General features: G+C 42.0%; 1 pseudogene; it reads left to right on the top strand.

Moving 5' to 3' along the window:
* Window positions 1-8605: 8605 nt before the first annotated feature.
* LOC103246585 (rab5 GDP/GTP exchange factor-like) overlaps window positions 8606-18609 on the top strand; it is a 29109-nt pseudogene continuing 19105 nt past the window's right edge.

Raw genomic sequence — 18609 nt, 5'->3', positions numbered from 1 at the left:
GTACTATTTGAATCACTAGAAATGTAACAGTGGAGAAGGAAAATAAGGTCTCTGTCCTCAGAAAATTGCATTCTTCGCAGTGAGGGAGAGAGACCAACAGGTAAAGAAGTAAATAAAAAATACTTATTAGAAATAGGACATGGAGGCTGGGTGCAGTAGCTCATGCCTACAATCCCAGCACTTTGGGAGGCCAAGGTGGGTGGATCACTTAAGGCCAGGAATTCGAGATCAGTCTGGTCAATGTAGTAAAACCCTGTCTCTACAAAAAATACAAAACTTAGCCAGGTGTGGTGCCACATGCCTGTGGTCCCAGCTACTCAAGAGGCTGAGGCAAGAGGATCTCTTGAGCCTGGGGAGGTCGAGTGTAGTAAGCCGTGATTGCACTAGTGCACTCTAGCCTAGATGACAGAGTCAGACCCTGTTTCAAGGAGAGGGAGGAAAGGCAAAGAAATAGGACGTGAAGGCTGGGCATGGTGGCTCACATCCATAAAAAGTTCAAGACCAGCCTGGGCTACGTGGTAAGACCACGCCTCTACCCCTGCACCCCCAAACAAATATAAGAAATAGGACATAGAGAATTGGGTCCACGATGGAGGTGAGGGTAGGGTAGGTTGGGGTAGATAGTATTTCAGATAGGCTAGGGAAGGTCTCTCACAGCTTAGACCTAAACGATGAGAAAGAAACCACCTCCTATACTGCAAAGGCCACGGCATTCCTCACATTGGAACAGGACTTGCAAAGGCTCTCCCAACAAAGGGGGAAGTGGAAAGGATAGCAGTTTGAAACACTCATTTATTTTTTGTTTTTATTTTTTTACGAGAGGAGGTCTCTGTTTCCCATGCTGGAGTTCAGTGGTGCCGTCATAGCTCGCTGCAGCCTCAAATTCCCATTCTCAACCAGTCGTCCTACTTCAGCCTTCCTAAGTGCTGGGAATAGAGGCGTGAGTCATTACCTCTGTCCACAGTACTCATTTATTATCTCAAAGTTCTGTAGATTAGAGGTTCAAGCAGGCTCCACTGGGTATTCTGCTGAGGACCTCAGGAGGTCAGAATTAACATCGGCCATCCTGGGTTTTTATTTGGAGGTGATAGGGAAAGTCTCCTTCCACACATACTCATGTTTGCAGAATTCATTTTCATGTGGTGAAGGTGTGAGGTCCTCATTTCTTTGCTGGCTGTCAGCCAGAAGTCATTCTCGGCCTCTAGAAGCCACTCAAATTTCTTGACTTTTAGTCTCCTCCAGCTTCAAAACCATCAATAGTGATTTGACTCTCCCTAACTGCACATTTTGTCTCTTCTGTTTTTGAAAAAGATAGCTTTATTGAGGTATAATTCACATACCATACAATTCTCCCTTTTCAAGTGCACAATTACAACCATTACCGCAGCCAAATTTAGAATATTTTCATCATCTCACAAAGAAACCCATGCCCTTTCTCTATCCCCTTTATTTCCATCCTGTTCCCTCTCAGTGCTAAGTGACCACCAGTCTATTTGCTGTCTCTCTAGATTTCCCTGGTATGGATGTTCGGATGAATGGAATCATATAATGTGTGGTCTTTTATAACTGGCATCTCTCACTTAGCATGTTTTCAGGGTTCACCGTGTTGTAGCATATATCAGTACTTCATTCCTTTTTATGACCAAATAATTCTCCATTTTATGGATATACCACATTTTGTTTATTAATTCATCACTTGATGTACATTTGGGTTGTTTCTGCTCTTGGATTATTATGGATGATGCTGATAAGAACATGTACAAGTTTTTCTGTGGACATATGTTTTTGTTTCTAGTGAAATTGCTGGTTTCTATGGTAATATTGTTTAATCATTTGAGAAACTGCAGGGCTTGTCCACAATGGCTGTACCATTTCGCATTCCTACAAACAGTGTATGAGGGTTCCAGTTTCCCCACATCCTTGGCAACACTTGTTACTTCTGACTTTTTGGTTCTAGTCATCCTACTGGATGTGAAGTGGCATCTCATTGTGGTTTCGTTTTGCATTTCCTTGATGACAGATGATGTGGAACATCTTTTCACATACTCATGACTGTTTGACTATCTTTCTGGAGACATGTCCATTCAGATCTTTTGCCCGTTGAAAAAATTGTTACTTACTTTATTATTGAGTTATAAGAAATTTTTTTTTTTTTTTTTTGAGATGGAGTCTCGCTCTGTCGCCCAGGCTGGAGTGCAGTGGCCGGATCTCAGCTCACTGCAAGCTCCGCCTCCCGGGTTCACGCCATTCTCCTGCCTCAGCCTCCCGAGTAGATGGGACTACAGGCGCCCACCACCTCGCCCGGCTAGTTTTTTGTATTTTTTAGTAGAGACGGGGTTTCACGGTGTTAGCCAGGATGGTCTCGATCTCCTGACCTCGTGATCCGCCCGTCTTGGCCTCCCAAAGTGCTGGGATTACAGGCTTGAGCCACCACTCCTGGCCAAGAATTTTTTATATATTCTGGATAGAAGTTCCTTATTACATAAATGACTTGCAAATGTTTTCTCTCATTCTGTGGGTTCTATTTTCATTTGATAAGGTCCTCTGAAGCACAAACATTAAAATTTTGTTGGAGTACAATTTATCTGTCTTTCGTTGCTCCTGCTTTTGGTGCCATATCTAAACATCCTTTGTCAAATCCAATATCATGAAAATTTTACTTCTGTATTTTCTTCTGAGAGCTTTAGTTTTAGCTTTTACATTTAAGTCTTTGATTGATTCTGAGTTAATTTTTGTATGTGGTATCTAGCATCATTCTTTTACATGTGGCTATCCAATTTTCCCAGCAGTATTTGGTGAAAAGACTCTTTTTTTTTTTTTGAGACAGAGTCTCGCTCTGTCGCCCAGGCTGGAGTACAGTGGTGCGATCTCCGCTCCCTGCAAGCTCCACCTCCTGGGTTCACGCCATTCTCCTGCCTCAGCCTCCTGTGTAGCTGGGATTACAGGCGCCCACCACCACACCCGGCTAATTTTTTTGTATTTTTGGTAGAGACAGGGCTTCACTGTGTTCGCCAGGATGGTCTCGATCTCCTGAACTCGTGATCCGCCCGCCTCAGTCTCCCAAAGTGGTAGGATTACAGGCGTGAGCCACCGTGCTTGGCCGAAAAGACTCTTTTTTCGCCATTGAATACTCTTGGTATTTCTGTGGAAAATCAGTTGACAGAAGAATTGTGAGTTTATTTATGGAATCTCAATTTATTCTGTTGATTTCTATGACTGTTCTTGTGCCAGTACCACGCTATAGTAATTCCCATGGCTTTGTAGTAAGGTTTGAAATCAGGAAATGTAAGTTTTCTTACATTCGGTTTCAAGATTGTTTTGGCCATTCTGGGTCCTTGTTCTCTTCTGCGTTTTAGGGTTCATGTGCTTCATTGGGCCCATCTAGATATCTAGGATAATCTCCTTGTTTTAATGATTAGTCAACTCAATTATATCTACAAAGTCCTTTTTGCAGTGAAAGGTGATATAATCACAGGTGTAGCACCAGAGAGTGAAGGTCATGGGTGCACAGGTCCTGTGAGGTTTAGTTTGGTATAAAGGTGGAGAATGATAGGAGCAGTGAGGTTGGAGAGAGAGATAGGAAAGGGAGTTTCAGAAATACTACATAGTTTGCCTATAGTCACATTTCTAGTACGTGGCAAAGCTGGGGTTTGAGTGCAGATACGACTGATCTCTGTGATTTCATGGTCCACATCAAATCAGTCTCTTTCTTTTTTTTTTTTTTTTGAGACGGAGTCGTGCTCTGATGCCCAGGCTGGAGTGCAGTGGCGTGATCTCGGCTCACTGCAAGCTCTGCCTTCCCAGTTCATGCCATTCTCCCACCTCAGCCTCCCAAGTAGCTGGGACTACAGGCGCCCGCCACCACGCCCGGCTAATTTTTTGTATTTTTAGTGGAGACAGGGTTTCACCATGTTAGCCAGGATGGTCTCGATCTCCTTACCTCATGATCCACCCGTCCCGGCCTCCCAAAGTGCTGGGATTACAGGCGTGAGCCACCGTGCCTGGCCACCAAATCAGTCTTCTTAGGCTCAGAGCTATTGTTATTGTTTCTGTCTGATACATATAGAGCTTTTAACGTATGCCAAGTAATGCACAGAGCACTCATGCCAAGTAATGCACAGAGCACTCATGCCAAGTAATGCACAGAGCACTCATGCCAAGTAATGCACAGAGCACTCATGCCAAGTAATTCACAGAGCACTCCTTTATGTTTTTCTAGCTCTTAAAGAGCATCTGTAGAAGTCTTTTGGCATAGATAATAGGCTCTACTGGAACCAGCTTAAGAAAAAAAGAAAAAAGCAGTTAGGAAACCAGTATGTATGTCTCAGAATCTGAGGGTGGGCATGCAGCTAAACCTTAGCCAGGGATTGGATCTGGGAGATTGAAATCACTCAGGACCTACCGGGCCTTCTACTTTTCTCTGCCTCTTGGGGTATGTCTATTTCACTGTGTAGACTGTCCTGATACTCAGACCACTTGATGGAAGATGATCATGTTACACAGTTCCATCATTCAAGAGAACAGCCCCGAGTTAGTCCCATTTCCAAAACTCCAAGCAAAAGACTCTAACACAGTTAGAGAGAATCAACCGTGACCCTGAATTGGGGGACCATTCACCTTATACAAATGTAGCTGCTGCCAGCTTATCTTTGTGGATTGAGAGGACAGTTTCCTGATACACGGGAGGTATTTGCACATGTGCTAGGCAGACTCCCCAAACTGTGTTTATTTTAGTAACATCGACTAGTAGTATTATACTTACAGTACAAACTTTTAAAAAGTTAATTGATCTATGCGAAAAAATAGGTGTTTCCTTTTGCCCATTTCTCTTGGAAGGGAAGGGACAGCAGGATGATGATGGCAAGATTAGCTCAAACTTTCAAAATAATTTGAAACCCAGGACTTGGCATACTAAGTGTAGGCTTACTGGAGCCCTAGAGTTCAAGACCACCTGGGTAACGTGGCGAAACATCGCCTCTACAAAAAAAATACAACTATTAGCCAGCCATGGTGGCTGAGTGGTGGGAGTATTGCTTGAGCTTGGGAAGTCAAGGCTGCAGTGAGCTGTGATCACACCACTGTACTCCAGCCTGACAGACCCTGTCTTCTAAAAAAAAAAAAAAAAAAATGGGGAAGCTTAGTGATGACTCTGCCACTTACTCCCTTTTTGATGGAATAAGTCAGGATTTCTTTTTTTTTTTTTTTTTTTGAGACAGGGTTTTGCTCTTGTTGCCGCAGCTGGAGTACAATTGCACCATCTTGGCTCACTGCAACCTTTGCTTCCCGAGTTCAAGCAAACTCAGCCTCCTGAGTAGCTGGAATTACAGGCATGCACTACCATGCCTGGATAATTTTTTTGTATTTGCAGTAGAGACGGGGTTTCTCCATGTTGGTCGGGCTGATCTTGAACTCCCAACCTCAGGTGATCCGCCCGTGTCAGCCTCCCAAAGTGCTGGGATTACAGGCATGAGCCACCGTGCCTGGCCAGGATTTCTTTGTTATTTGATTTCCCTCTCCCTGCCAAGTCTCATTAAGTAGCTATTACAGATCTTACCTCTAAGGTAGATTTCCATCTGTCGTCTTTCCATTCCCACTGTGTTACATATTTATTTATTTATTTATTTATTTATTTATGAGACAGGGTTTCACTCTGTTGCCTAGACTGGAGTGCCCTGGTGCGATCTCAGCTTCCTGCAGTCTCTGCCTTGCAGGTCCATGCAATTCCTGTGCCTCAGCCTCCCAAGTAGCTGGGATTACATACAGGTCAGCGCCACCATACCTAGCTACCCACTGTGTTACCTCTAGTCCTCTAATTGTAGTTGCTTCTTGGTCAGTTTCCATGTCTCCTGTTCTGTACTTCTCCCTAATCCAACCTAGAAATTGCCTCTCAAGTTTTGTTTTGTTTTGTTTTTTGTTATTTTGAGATGGCATCTTGCTCTGTTGCCCAGGCTGGAGTGCAGTGGTGTGATCTTGGCTCACTGCAACCTTCATCTGCCTGGTTCAAGTGATTCTCGTGTCTCAGCCTGTTGAGTAGCTGGGATTACAGGTGTCTGCCGCCACTCCTGGCAAAGTTTTGTGTGTTTAGTAGAGACAGCGTTTACCATGTTGACCAGGCTGGTCTCGAACTCCTAACCTCAGGTGATCCACCCGCCTCTGCCTCCGAAAGTGCTGGGATTACAGGCATGAGCAATGTCTGGCCAATTTTTTTTGTTTTTAATCATAGAGTAAAATTGATTTGGGAGGAGTATAATGTTCTGGGAATTTTTTTTTTTTTTTTTTTTTTTTTTTTTTTTGGGACGAAGTCTGGCTCTGTCGCCGATTCTGGAGTACAGTGGTGCGATCTCGGCCTCCTGGGTTCACGCCATTCTCCTGCCTCAGCCTCCCAAGTAGCTGGGACTACAGGCGCCCACCACCACACCCGGCTAATTTTTTTGTATTTTTAGTAGAGTTGGAGTTTCACCATGTTAACCAGGATGGTCTCGATCTCCTGACCTTGTGATCCACCCGCCTCGGCCTCCCAAAGTGCTGGGATTACAGGCATGAGCCACTGCGCCCGGCCGGAATTTTAAAATTGTAATAGATTTATGTAAACACCTCCACAATCAGAATACAGAAGTTTCATCACCCAAAAAATTTTCTTGTGCTAATCCTTTATAGTCACATCCTTTCTTTCCTACGCTTAGTTCCTAAATGGAATCATACAATGTGTAAACTTTTAAGATGGCTGCTATGGTCTGAATCTTTGTGTGTCCCCTGAATTTGTATGTTGAAAATCTAAACTGCAAGGTGATGCTACTAGGAGGTGGAGCCTTTGGAAGGTGAGTAGTTCATGAAAGTGGAGCCCCCATGACTGGGGCTTATAAGTGCCCTTATAAGAGACTGCAGAGAGCCTAGCCTGTCTTCCCCTCCTACCATGTGAGGACACAGGGAGAAGGTACCTTCATTGAACCACCAGACACCAACATCTGATGACTTCTTGATCTTGAACTTGCCAGCTTCCTGAACTGTGAGAAATAAATTTCTGTTTTTTGTGACCTACCCAGTTTATGGTATTTTGTTCCTGCAGCCAGAAGGAACTAAGATGCTGGCTTCTATCAGCATAAAGCCCTTGAGATTCATCGAAGTTGTTGGGTGTACTGATACCTGTTGTTGTTTTCCTGAGTAGCATTCTGTTGTGTGGATGTACCATAGTTTGTTTATTCATTCTCCCATTGAAGGATATTTTAGTTGTCATTTTTTTGTCATCACAAATAATGCTACTATCACTGTTTGTGTATAGAATTTTGCAAATAGCAGTTTTTATTTCTCTAGAGGAAATACCCAGGAGAGGGATTACATGGTTGGATGGTCATTGTATGTATACATTTTTGAGAAACTATAAAAGTGTTTTCTCTAGTGTCTGTATATTTTGCATTCCACTAGGAATGTATGAGGGTTGTAGTTGCTCTGCATCCCTGCCACCACTTGGTATTGTCAGTATTTATTTTTTTTCTGAGGTGGGGTCTCTGTCACCCAGGCTGGAGTGCAGTGGTGTGATGATACTGGCTTGCTGCAGCTTCCACCTCCCGGGCTCAAGTGATCCTCCCACCTCAGCCTACTGAGTAGCTGGAACCGTATCCATGCACCACCATCCCTGCCTAATTTTTTTTTTTTTTTTTTTTTGTATTTTTTGGTAGAGAGTGGATTTTGCCATGTTGCCCAGGCTGTGTCAGTATTTTTTGTTTTAGCCATTCTAATGGTTTGAGTGATATCTCATGGTGGTTTTAATTTGCATTTCTCTAATGACTGAACAATGTTGAACAAGTATTTATATGTTTATTTGCCACTGCGTCAAAAACTGCATTTTTTTTTATAGTAGTCATCCTAATGGGTACGAAGGTTTTGATTTGCATTTCCCTGATTAGTGATGTTGAGCACTTTTTCACATGTTTATTGGCTGTTTGTATGTCTTTGGATAATTGTCTATTGAAGTCCTTTTCCCATTTGTTAACCAGATTATCTTGTTTTTTTTTTGTTATTGAGTGGTAAGAGTTCCTTTATATTCTGGATATTAACCCCTTATTAGATATGTGGTTTGCAGATATGTTCTCCCTTTCTGTGTGTTGTTCCTTTTTACTCTGTCATTTGGTTCCTGTGTTGTGCAGGCATTTTCAAGTTTGATAGAATTAATGTATTTGTCTGATTTTGCTTTTGTTGCCTGTGCTTTTGGTGTCATATCCTAGAAGTCCTTGCAAAATCCAGTGTCGGGAAGCTTTTCCCCTAAGTTTTCTTCCAGGAGTTTTCTAGTTTCAAGGCTATACATTTAGGTCTTTAATCTAATGTTAGCTCTTTCTTAATGGGTTCTTTGTATTTTGGGCAGGGAATAAGTCTTTCTTTAATATAACTGTGGCAGGAATTTACTATACATACCTTTTTTCTTCTTCCTTCCTCCCCTCTTTCCCTCCCTCCTTCCCTCCCTCCTTCATTTCCTTCTTCCTTCTCTTAACGACTTGAAGATAATGGAATCACTCACTTTTTGTTCATAATTGGTAAGATTTTAGTTAGTAGAATGATGATTCATTTTCAACAGCACTTTGTTGTTTGTTCATTGGTTAGCAGGAAGAAGATGAGCCCGAAGTCCAAACGCGGAGGAATTCATATGGATCCTGTGCAAGAAAGGATGTGGTTACTACGGCAACCGAGCCTGGCAGGGTTTCTGCTCCAAGTACTGGAGGGAAGAGTACCACAAGACCAGGCCGAAGGAGATGCAAGAGGACTGGGAGCTGGCAGAGCGGTAAAAGGACTTAACTAGGAGTGGTTGAACAGTGACGTGACTGGATACATAGTTCTGTCACCGTCGAAATACATTTTTCTCTTCTGCATTGACCTATCAGCACGTCAGTTTAATATTAAGGAGAAGGATGTTTTCCCCTCTTCTTCTCAGTCAGCCTTTGATGAACAGCTTTCAGTAGTTTCTTCATTTTGTGTATGTCTTAACTTCTGATTATTTTCTTTGGGTTGTGTTAGTCTTAGTTCTCAAATTTAGACAGTAAGCTCCTTGGAGTGGAAGAATGGAGATAGGCATTTCTGTTTCTTACTGCTTTTAATTGTGACCCTGCTAAATCACTTGGAAAGTTTGTAAAAGCAGTGACTGCTGGACCTTACCCTCAGAGTCTCTGATTTTAGTAGCTTGGGAGTAAGACTAGATGATTTGCATTTCTAACAAGTTGCCTGGTGATGCTGCTCCTACTGTCTGGGGAGTCACACTTGGAGAACCACTGTCTTATAGATAGTGCTTGAGTTTTTTGTTTGTTTGTTTTGAGACAGGGTCTTGCTCTGTCATCCCTGCTGGAGTGCAGTGGTGCAGTCTTGACTCACTGCAACCTCTGCTTCCTGGGCTCAAGTGATCCTCCTACTTCAGCCTCCCAAGTAGCTAGGACTACAGGAGCATGACACCATGCCCAGCTAGTTTTTGTATTTTATGTAGAGACAGGGTTTCACCATGTTGCCCAGGCTGGTCTCAAACTCCTGAACTCAAGTGATCCGGCCAAGCGCGTTGGCCTCCCTGCGTGCTGGTATTATAGGCATGAGCCACCATATCCAGCCTGTGTTTGGTAATTATTACAGATGGTTCACATGCAGCTAATCCAAAGCCAAATTTTATTGCTTTTATTTATTATTCTCCCCATTCTGAACATTTTCCTCCTAATCCTTCTCTTGAGTCAATTAATGGCATCACTATTTACCAAGTTAGCTAAAAAATCTTGTTTTCATTCTTGATTTCTGTTTCATCTCCCTTGCTACCTACAATTTGACCAAGTTCTATTTCTTCCAACTCAGAAAAGGCTTTTGAATTTTACCTTTTCTACTCCTATTTCCCAGGTACTTATTTTCTTTTACTTAAACCTTTATAATATACTCTTACTTCTTGTCCCTGTCTCTAGTTTCTCTACCCTTCAGGTTGTTCACACAGCTACCTGCATGATCTTTCTAAAGAACAGATCTGACAACGATAACTTTTTGGATTTACAGTCTTTCTTCCCCACCACATGATGAAATCCAGAATAGTGGGCTTAGCAGTCAAGATTCCTTACCCTCTGGTGCCTTCCTGTGTATCCAGCATCACAGTTCATCACACGCCCAGTGCTCTGGCTATATTCAGCTTGTTGTGAAGCAAACCACAGGCTTGCACATCTGTAGTTCCTTCTTCCTGGAATATCCTTTCACTTAGAATATTATTCGGCCTTATTAGTCAGGCGTGGTGGTGTGTGCCTGTAGTCTCAATAACTTGGAAGGCTGAGGGAGGAGAATTGCTTGAACTTGGGAGGCAGAGGTTGTAGTGAGACAATTGCATCCCAGCCTGGGTGATGGAATGACACTCTGTCTCGATAAAAAAACAAAAAAGGATCCTATGTATCCTTTAAGACCCAGCCCAAACATCACTGTTGTAAGGCACCAACAGACTCCTCTAGCAGATTGAGTTGTTCTTTCCTGTGTTCTCACAGCACTCAATGTTTACTCTCTAATGTAGCAGCTGTCCCATTATGTAGCAGTTTACTTACCTTTTCGTCTGTTCTAACCCTGAGCTTGTTAGGGAAAAGGACTAGACTTGATTTCTTTCATGTAGCCCTAGAGCAGTTGCTGAATGAGCATGAGAAGATCCCATTTGAAATCTGTAGTGCATGAAGAGCAGTCCATCCTGTAGCTATGTGAGACCTCAGGCTGATTTGGTATATTTAGTCTCTAGTTCTAAAATCTTTAGATCCTCCTGAATTAATGGAGTAATAATCTTCAGATACAGAGAACCTTGGAGAATATCTAGATCATTCTAATCCTTTCTTGAATTGCAGACTCCAGCGGGAGGAAGAAGAGGCCTTTGCCAGCAGTCAGAGCAGCCAAGGGGCCCAATCCCTCACATTCTCCAAGTTTGAAGAAAAGAAAACCAACGAGAAGACCCGCAAAGTTACCACAGTGAAGAAATTCTTCAGTGCGTCTTCCAGGGTCGGATCAAAGAAGGGTAATGTTCTGATACTCTTTTTTTCTTCTCTGCCTGAGTGAGACACAGAGTAGATCCACAAGGCTCACAGGCTCAGCTTTGTAATTTCTATCAACTTTTTGAGAACATCAGCTCAGATTTGAGACTGAAATTGGGTTTGAGGGTCAGACAATATATGAAACCAATACTCCTTTGGTTGAAAGACATTGTGTTTTAGAGAAATTTGTTTACTCTGTAGGAGGAATAAAGAGAATTGAAATAGGTAGTTTTGTTTATGAAATTCATCCCCATCCAAATGACTGTCTCTTTGGATGTTTTGTTTTTTGTGCGTTTATTTGTGGATCCTGGTTTGTTCTGTGGTGTCATACCCTCACTGTTCACAGCTTGTCAGAAATGGTGATTTCTAGGCTTGAAAGTCATCTGAGAGAGATTTTCTGCTCGAGAGCTTATTTGAGAGACGACTTGTGTCTTGAGAAAGTGTATTGAGAAAATATAGGAAAAGGCCCACGTTGGGCTCCCGGGGGGATGAGAGTGAGCCGTAGTAGCTATTTTCCAGTGCATGGGTTTGTATGTAGGTGATCATATTCACCCTGCTTCTTAAAATGCCATGTAACCAGCAAGAGGATTGTCACTTAAGTCACAGTTGTTCTCCAATTGAGCAGCCTAGCCAGTTGAAGTGGCCCAACATGAAGCAGGAAAGCATCTCTGTTGTTGGGCTTCAGTCTCTTTTATGTTGTTACTCAGTTATGCAGTCAATGTGAAATAATGGGGGAGACTGGGAACCAACACTGATGCTGTTAGAAGACCTGTTCTCTGGGAGCCCCCTCACTTGCTCCCCACTTCCTACCCTATGGTAATTGTAATGAGGTCTTCTTCACTGGAGGCAACAGGATGAATAATAAGACAGTGTTACCCCTTAAGATCCTTGCGGGTCTTCTAGGTTTTGTGACTTTTGGTGTTTCCTTTTGTTTTATTATAAAGAAATAAAAGGAAATGTTGCATAGAACCAAAAACACACTTCTCTGTAAGACATGGATTGGATACCAGGTGCAGTGGCTCACACCTATATAATCTCAGCATTTTGGGAGGCCACTTGGGAGGCCATGACGGATGGATCACCTGAGCTTGGGAGTTTGAGACCAGCCCAGGCAACATGGTGAAACCCTGTCTCTAGAAAAAATACAAAAATGAGTTGTTTCTTGGTTGGCTGCCAGTTGTAGCAATTTTGTCTCTACTATAAAGGGGAAAAAAATTAGTACCTGCCAGAGATTAGACAAGAATGTATTGGGCTCATGATTTATTTATTAGGAGGTGGGATAGCCAGGTGGTTAGTAAGGTGACTTTGGAGTCACTCCTGGTTTGAGTCCTAGCTTTGTCATTTACCAGCTTTGTGACCCTGGGCGGACTAACAACTCCAAGTCTTGTCCACAGTGAGGGACAGTAATACCTACCAGAGGCATGTGATGAGGATTCAATGAGTTAGTGCATGTAAAGAGCTTAGCACAGTGCCTGACACACACAGTAGATCTCCAGAAAGTGTTAGCTTTTTTAAAATGCAAGTTATTCTTCTGATAGAATAATCTTGCAGGGAGCGCAAGGCCATTGAAACCCTGTCTCCACTAAAAATACAAAAAAAAAAAAATTAACCGGGAGTGATGGCGGGAACCTGTAGTCCCAGCTACTTGGAAGGCTGAGGCAGGAGAATGGCGTGAACCTGGGAGGTGGAGCTTGCGGTGAGCCAGGATTGCACCACTGCACTCCAGAGCGAGACTGTCTCAAAAAAAAAAAAAAAATCCTTAATTCCTATTTAGCTTAAAGTCTGTTTCCTGATGGTATGTAGTGAAATGATAAGTATTTATGATAACAGATAAAATAGTAAGAAAATTATAAAATTATCAGCTCTAATAGCCTGATTTTGCAGATGACAATATGAAAGTCCATAAAGGTTAACTAATTTACCCACGGCTGCACAGTGACTTCGTGTGTAAGAACTCGGGTCTCCTAACTCTTGGGTCAATATTTTTCCATTATATTCCTTTATTCAATGTGTACACTTCAGAAACCTAGGTTATTTAATATATATAATCAATAGTAAATATATATATATAATTAAGTTTCTGTTACTTAAGTACATAATTGTCATTTATATTCACTGACTCTCCTTGGTGGTTTTAAAAACGTGTGTCTCAAAAGCCTTTATACAGTGTGCATTATACTATGGAAAGGAGATTTACAATTTAGTGCAGAGGCTGTACTTTAAAAAGAAACAATTCTGGAGCTGGGTGCCGTGGCTTGTACCTACCTATAATCCCAGCTACTTGGAAGACTAAGGTAGGAAGATTACATGAGCCCAGGAGTTAGTGGCTGTAGTGAGCTGTGATTGTGCCACTGTATTCCGGCCTGGACAGCGGAGTGAGACACTATCTCTAAAAAAAAGTAATTTATTTAAAAAAGAAACAGTCCAGGTGACTTTTATTTCAAAAATATGTATGCAGAATGGTTTTTACCTTTGTTCTTGTCTCTCCCCGCCCCCCATCTTTTTGATGGTAGTTTTGTACTTTCGATTTTTTGTTCTTTAGTTGCTTTTTGTCTGTAGAAAGCTTTTGGGGATAAAGACCTTAAAGTATTTAAAAATTCATGTTAGAAAAGAAGATTCCATTGTATCTTTGTTTCACAGACCACTTAATATAACTTAGCCAGGTAAATTTTGCATTTCACACTGATTACTTCTTTGGCCATTGTATGTGGATAAGGTTAGCCTGAGTGCAGTTTTAATGTATTGGGTCTAGAGTAGAAATAGACTTTTTGTATTCCGTATTCTTGATCTTCTTTAGTCCGTGATGCCCTTGCTCTTGGTATTTTACTCGTTTCTGTTAGTAGCATAAAGGAAAGCTTTTACGCCATACATAGGAGCTTGGTAGCAGGCAAAATACAAATAACCTTCTACGGAATTTGAAGAATATTTTCACATTCTTGTAGAGTTGGATACGCCTTCAGAGAAAGTACATGGAATATCTTGACTGTAAAGACTCAGTTACAGTGTTTTAGTCTGCACAGTCAGGGTGAGTGAGCTGTGTAGAGGAAGTCACAGTGGTTGGCCAAGCTGAGATACTTGCTTATACATTCCAAAGTGCCCTTTTCTTTCAGAACTCCTATAATCTTGTCATCCCAAGTATCATCTTTTGTACCTCTTTCACTAATGGATCTGAAGACAGTGATCCTACAAAGCATATCTTTTCTTTTTTAGAGTTAAAATACCAATACCACCCAGACCTTAGATTCTAAATACTATTATTCATTAAAGTGAACCAGGGCTTCTTGGAGAAATGACTGATTCTGGGGCTGGGGCAGGGAAAAAAGGCCCCTTCAATATTTTGGGGACATTTCAGAAGATCCATAAGCCAGCTTGGAGGAATTTCCACTGGTCAAGTGTGGGATAAATTTGAGTGTCAAAATAAATAAGGACAATAAGGCTGGGCACGGCGGCTTGCGCCTGTAATCCCAGCATTTTGGAAGGCCAAGGCGGGCAGATCACCTAAGGTCGGGAGTTCAAGACCAGCCTGGTCAACATGGTGCAACCCTGTCTCCACTAAAAATACCAAATTAGTGAGGTGTGGAGGTGTGCACCTGTAATCCCAGCTACTTGGGAGGTGGAGTTGGGAGAATTGCTTGAACCTGGGAGAGGCAGAGGTTGCACGAAGCGAGGCCCCCTCTTAAAAAAAAATAAAGTGAAGAAATCAATAAATAAGGACAATAAATGGAGTGTAACTGATTAAACAAAATCATAATCCATGTGTTAATTTAACTAGTAAAATAGAGAAATACAGCTGGCGCAGGGACTCACGCCTGTAATCCCAGCACTTTGGGAGGCCGAGGCGGGTGGATCACCTTAGGTTGGGAGTTCAAGACCAACCTGACCAACATGGAGAAACCCCATCTCTACTAAAAATATACAAAATTAGCTGGGCATGGTGGTGCATGCCTGTAATCCCAGCTACTTGGGAGTCTGAGGCAGGAGACTCGCTCGATCCCAGGAGGCAGAGGTTGCGGTGAGCTGAGATCATGCCATTGTACTCCAGCCTGGGCAACAAGAACAAGACTTCATGTCAAAAAAAAAAGTTGTAGTCATGTTACTAGTAAAAATTGGTTCAAGTAAAGTTTATCTGGGTGCTAAATCTGGGATGAGGGGAGGGAGTTTCCCAGGGAACAAGTTATGAACATGATCTCAAATTAACTGCCTATGAATTATTTATTTATTTATTTATTTAGTTTTCTTTTTTTCCTTTTTTTGTGGAGACAGGAGATGGGTCTCGCTATGTTGCCTAGGCTGGTCTTGAACTCCTGACCTCAAGTGATCCCACCACTGCAGCCTCAAAGTGCTGGGAGTACAGGCATGAGTTACTATGCCCAACCAGATTATTTATTAATTATAAATGGAGAAATGGTAACTATAAAATGGTGATGTAGGAGGCGAGGATAGATGTCATGTGCTTCCAGACACGACACTTTGAGAACACAACATCATTTATGAAACGTCTAAGCCGAAAATTTTTAACAACCTGAATCCAGCCATGAGGAAACAACTGGGAAACCCAATCTAAATGGCATTCAACAAGATACCTGGCCTGTGTTCTTCAAAAATGTCATGCGAGAGAAACAAAGGCTGGGAACATTGTGAACAGTTGAGAAAATTGGAATATGGATTTTCAATTGAGTAACAGTATTGTATCAGTGTAAATTTTCCTGAATTTGGTAACTATCCTGTAAGGGACATAAAACAATGGCTTAATCCGTTTGCATTACTACAAAGTAATACCTGAGGCTGGGTCACTTACAAAGGAAAGAGGTTCATTTGGCTCACAGTTCTGCAGGCTGTGGAAGAAGCACGGAGACAAGCCAGGTGCAGTGGCTCACGCCTGTAATCCCAACACTTTCAGAGGCCGAGATGGGCAGATCACTTGAGGCCAGGAGTTCGAGACCAGCCTGGCCCACATGGTGAAACCTGTCTACTGAAAATACAAAAATTGGCCGAGCACGGTGGCCTTTGCCTGTAATCCCAGCTACTCAGGAGGCTGAGGCAGGAGTATCACTTGAACCTGGAAGGCAGCATTGCAGCGAGCCGAGATTGTACCAGTGTACTCCCGCCTGCCCAGCAGAGTGTGAGACTCCTTCTCAAAAAAAAGAGAGAGAGGGAGAGAGATTGGGCGATGGGCAATGGAAGGCTTGACAATCATGGTCTACTTGCTATACCTGAAACACAAGCTTTGTTTCTGTATTAAAAACATAAGGCGAAGCTGGGTCCCCTGGCTCGTGCTTGTAATCCCAGTGTTCTGGAGACTGAAATGAGGCAGGAGGATTGCTTGATCCCAAGAGTTGAAGAGCAGCCCGGGCAACCTAGTGAGATCCCATCTCTTAAAAAAAAAAATATCAACCGAGCTAGTGCTTGTAGCCCTATCTACTGTGGAGGCTGAGGTGGGAGGATCATTTCAGTCTGGGAGGTTGAGGCAGCAGTAAACTGTGATTGTGCCACTGTACTCCAGCCTGGGTGAAGAGTGAGACCCTGATTAAAACAAAGAAAAAACAAACACAAGGTGACTTTAAGTTGAAGAGCAAGCGCTTGCCATTTGAGCCCTAGCCAGAACTATAAACTGTAATGTGGGTGAGGTTGTTGTTTTCCATATTTCCTCCTTCTTCACTTCTTTCATCTTACACACTGAATCCCTCTCAGCCGTTCAGACATAACTCACCTCCTCCCTGTGTATCGAACACCTGAACTGTCTTTCACTTTCCACTCTCTAATCCAAACTTCTGGCCTCTTAGTAGGGGTTGATTTTTAGAAAACTTAGAGAAAAACAACCAAGTGTTGATTTTAGTAACTTCTATGATCATAACTAGCTAGTAGAATTAATTGTCATTTATATTTTAAAAGGGGATTTTTTTTTTAAAGCAAATTGTCTCTTTGGATAAGTATGTGTGGGAGGGAAGCATGTTGTAAGCAAAACAATAAAGGAAATGAGTAGGGTTTTCCTGTCTTTGACTGGCCTACAGACCTCCAGAGTCAGAGGGATTGGTGTTCTTCTGAAGAGTCTTCAGTCCTCTCTTTGGCTTACTGAGGTAGTTGTAGCATAGTCAACAGCTCAGGCCTTGGATTTAAGCGCACAGACCTGGGTTCCAATTCTTGTCTTTATTATGTAAGTGACTGCAACATTATTCAAATTACTTAACATATTCAGACCTCAGCTTCCTCATTTGTAAATATCATAAGTGTACTACCTGATAGACTTGTGAGAATTATACAAAATAGCATTGTAAAAGTACTTAGTGCGTAATAGGCATTATCTGTATATAAGTTACTACCATTATTATTTTGTCAGGTGGAATATGTATTATGTTTTTATTGGGTTGAGTGTTCTACCAGAGTCAGATAGGTCAAGTTGGTTGATAGCATCATTCAAGTTTTCTGTCTTTACTGACGTTTTAAAAATCACTTCTCTGTCAATTACTAAGTGAGGAATACTGAAATCTCCAAATATCGTTGTGAATTTGTTTCTCCTTTCAGTTCTGTCAAATTTTGTCTTACGTGTTTTGAAGCAGTGTTATTAGTATATACATATTTAGGATTGCTGTGTCTTCTTGAAGAATTAACCCCTTTTTTATGGTGAGGTACCCCTCTCTGTTCTTGGTAATATGGTCCATGTTCTTAAGTTTACTTTGTCTAACATTGGTATAACCACTTAAGCTCTTTTTCATTGTTTCAGAGTATCCTCTTCCTTTCATTAGTTTTTAACATATTTGTATCTCTATAGTAAATTTCTTACAGACAACATGAAGTGGGGTCTTGTTTTTTAATCTACTCTGATAATCTCTGACATTTAATCAGACTGTTTATAGCACTTGTATTTAAGGTGATTTTTTTTTTTTTGGAGACAGAGTTTCACTCTTGTTGCCCAGGCTGGAGTGCAATGGCACGATCTCGGCTCACCACAACCTCTGCTTCCCGGGTTCAAGCAATTTTCCTGCCTCAGCCTCCCAAGTAGCTGGAATTACAGGCATGCACCACCATGCCTGGCTAATTTTTTTGTATTTTTAGTAGAGACGGGGTTTCTCCATGTTGGTCAGGCTGGTCTTGAACTCCTGACCTCAGATGATCCACCCGCGTCAGCCTCCCAAAGTGCTGGGATTACAGGCATGAGCCACCATGCCCGGCCTAATGTGATTTTTGATAAGGGAAAGTTTACCTCTGCCATCTTGCTCTTTGTGTTTATCTCATCTTGTCTTAGTTCCTTTTCTCCTCTTTCCTTGCCTTCTTTATGACCACACCTTTATCTCCACTATCAGCTTGTTAGCTATACCTCTTTGTTTTGTTTTGTTTGTTTTTTGTTACTGGTTGTTCTGGGGTTTACAGAATACATCTTTAACTTACCTACCTTCAAATAGTAGTATGCCACTTTACAGAGAAAAGAAAAATTAAAACAATAGTATTATACCACTTTACACATAAGAATCTTAAACAGGATTCTTACATTTCTTCCTCCCGTCCTTTGTGCTGTGGTTCTACATGTTACTTGGTGGTTCTTTCTCTCATCTTGGGTAGTTTCCTCATATGCATGTGCAGTACTCAGCCACACTCAAGG

This window comes from Chlorocebus sabaeus, chromosome 28 (assembly GCF_047675955.1).
Source record: "Chlorocebus sabaeus isolate Y175 chromosome 28, mChlSab1.0.hap1, whole genome shotgun sequence".
Lineage (NCBI taxonomy): Eukaryota > Metazoa > Chordata > Mammalia > Primates > Cercopithecidae > Chlorocebus > Chlorocebus sabaeus.
The sequence above is the reverse complement of the archived record's forward strand: the minus strand, read 5'-3'. Positions and strand labels throughout refer to the sequence as shown.